This window comes from Monodon monoceros, unplaced genomic scaffold, assembly GCF_005190385.1.
Source record: "Monodon monoceros isolate NGI ecotype Baffin Bay Population unplaced genomic scaffold, NGI_Narwhal_1 Super_Scaffold_13, whole genome shotgun sequence".
NCBI classification, from domain to species: Eukaryota; Metazoa; Chordata; class Mammalia; order Artiodactyla; family Monodontidae; genus Monodon; species Monodon monoceros.
Window position 1 is genome coordinate 13,860,871 of NW_021703769.1, and position 3,080 is coordinate 13,863,950.

Consider the following 3,080-nt stretch of genomic DNA (forward strand, 5'->3'; position numbering starts at 1 on the left):
AAGGACAACCAGAGCGCATGAGACATGCTCCCAGCTCTCAGGCCCTTTGTATCAGACATGCGGCGTCACAGAGAGACGGCCATCTGCTCCTGACTCTAGGGATGTAGGGTGGGGGAGGGCAGGCATTGGGGCAGTCCAGGAGCGGCATTGGGGGCGGTCAACTCTCCCAAGGTGCGAGTCTGATCTGATGGGTTATTTAAATATTTTTACATCAAGAAAGTATTAGCTAATGACCTATGCTAAGGAGCTCATCAACAACATGTGGACAAACTTCTCTGTTGAAGATTATATTCAGTTTGAAGATGCCGACTTGCCAGCACTTGAAAAGAAAAAAAGAAGCCAAAGGAATGGGTGCCAAAGATTACAGTACCTGAGCCTTTTCAAATGATGATTAGAGAGCAGAAGAAAAGAGAACATGAAATCTAAATCAGATTTGAAATGGCACGCAAACTGCTCAAGAAACAAGAAGAAGAATCAGAGTGTAAGAAAAACTTCCGAGCCAACCCAATTCCTGCGTTCGTCTTTCTCCCCCTTTATCATGATATAGTCAAGCAAAATGAAGAACGGAGGAGGTGTACGAAGGAGAAAAACGAAGAAGCTCTTTTGGCCTCGCAAAAGCCGTTTAAGTTTATCGCAAGGGAGGAACAGAAGCAAATTCGGGAAAAGCAGCTGAGAGACTTTTTTAAGTCTAAAAAGAAAACAAACCGATTTAAAGCCAGACCTATACCTCGGTCTACTTATGGTTCAACTATCAATGGCAAGTTAACAGAAGAAGAGCTCTGTAGAAACATTAAGACGCAGCAGAGAACCCAAGACTTTTTACAGAATTCATCCCCTCTGCCTTGTAGTCCAGCTCGCAGAAGTTATGCTACAAGGAAGCCCAAGTGTCCTGAACAGGCTGAAACGTCCAAGTGTAAACACAACGTTAGGTGCCAGGCTGCTGATTCTGAAGACCGTCCTGAGAGATATCAGAAACATCATTCAGAACAGAAGCGTCCAAAACCCCTGACAGTCTGTGAACCATCTGATCTTCATGCAGCCTCACGTGCATCCACTGAAAGAGAGAAAATCTTGGCAGATGTTGAAGCAGATGAAGAAAATTTAAAAGAAACACGTGGGCCTTATCTGTCTCCAAGGTGCAGGTCACCCATAAGAAGTACAATTGCAAAGTCTGTGCCTTGTAGCTTCAACCCTCCCATGCCCACAGTGTCCTCCAGGGGAAGAGAACAAGCCACAAGAAAGAGTGAAAAGGAAAGGATGAGAGACTACCGACGAGAACTAGAAGAAAGAGAAGAAAAATTAAAAAACAGGCCGCTGCCATTTGAAAGAGTTGCTCAGAAAAATGCAAGAATGACAGCAGAAAAGCATTATTCTAACACCTTAAAAGCACTAGGAATATCTGATGAGTTTGTTTCAGAGAAAGGCCAAAGTGGAAAAATATTTGAGTACTTCAGCAATCAAAAGGTGAAAAGTTTCACTGAAGATAAAGAAAGCTTTAATGAAGAAGAAAAAATAGAAGAGGGAGAGAATGGGGAAGAAAATTATCTTACTGATACCAACAGCCAAGATTCTTGCAAGGAAACAGGTGAGGCTGATAAAGAGGGTGGAGAAGAGAATTGTGCTGACGAATAAAACTGAATCAGTCAGCAGGGTCTCCTCTCTGTGCCCCTGCTGTTGTTGGCAGCATCGGGGGTCAGGAGCTGCACTTGTGGTGTTAAGGACATCTATGGGAATCCGTCTGATATGTGCAGGTCACTTGAGCAAAGTCCTCATGTAGCCTGAAAAGGCCGAATCCAGCTGATGGGTGATTTGGTCAGTTGGAGTCAGGCTTTGTCTATTCAGTTTTTAAAATCACTACCTATGGTCTGTTTGCAACTTTGATCTTCTATTTTTTTTTTTTTTTTTTTTGCGGTACGTGGGCCTCTCACTATTGTGGCCTCTCCCGTTGCGGAGCACAGGCTCCAGACGCACAGGCTCAGCAGCCATGGCTCACGGGCCCAGCCGCTCCGCGGTATGTGGGATCTTCCCGGACCAGGGCCTGAACCCACGTCCCCTGCATTGGCAGGCGGACTCTCAACCACTGCGCCACCAGAGAAGCCCCCTTACTTCTATTTTTAAAAAGTGTTTGAGAATCACAGCTGTCACAAACTGATTAGGTATAAAAATATACATTATTTCATCATTTTGGGTGGAAAAAATTGCTTAGCATTGAGAGCAGAGGGGAGTATTGGCCTTTGGTGAATTGTTTGAAAAAAACGTTCTGGAAAGCATGAATCAATACATATTTTAAAATTGTAAAAAAAAAGAAAAAAAAGGAATGTATTAGCACAGTGGTTGTTCAAGAAAGATTGACTGAGCACCTTGTGAGTGCCAGGCCCCGATCTAAGTGCTGGAGACAAAGCAGCGAACAAGACGCAGTCCCTGTGTGGCACGTACAGCCTAGCTCGGAGAGGAGACGTGGAAAAATAAATGAATACACAGACAATGAAATACGCCATCTAATAGCAGGTAGAGAAGTGCTATGAAAAAAAGATGAAACAATTTAAGGGATAGAAGAATGAGATGGGGAAGAGGCAGGCGTTCTGCGCAGGACAGGGAAAGCATCGCTGGGGAATGACATCCATTCCCCATTTATGACATTTATTTATCCAAATAAAGCAAGCCAGCCTTGGAGCCGGTTAAGGAAAGGGCTCTCCAGGCGGTGGAACCAGCAGCTGCAAAGGCCTGGAGGCAGGGCGATCCCTGTCCCGTTGGAGGAACAGCAAGCAGACCGAGTGTCGCTGGAGCTCAGTGGGTGATGGGCAGTGTGGCAGGAAATGAGGCCTGGGAGAGAAAGAGTTGGGGCCAGCTCAGGTATTTAAATGGAAGAGTGAGTGAAGAGGTATTTAGATGGTGATTTTGAACAGTAATCTTTAAAATCATTACCAATAGAGCCATTTCTGCGGCCGCCTTTCCAACCCCCAGTATGGTGTCTTCCTTTCTGGGCTCTGATACTTCTCTGTGGCCCCCTCCATCCATAACTAGCCCCCTGCCCCTCACCCCCAGCTCCTTCCACAATTCTCTCTCCCACACTGGCTGGC

At 45.5% G+C, this 3,080-nt stretch overlaps 1 pseudogene; it reads left to right on the forward strand.

Moving 5' to 3' along the window:
* The first annotated feature begins 229 nt into the window (after positions 1–229).
* On the forward strand, positions 230–1,632 carry LOC114893689 (annotated as a pseudogene).
* The last annotated feature ends 1,448 nt before the right edge of the window (positions 1,633–3,080 follow it).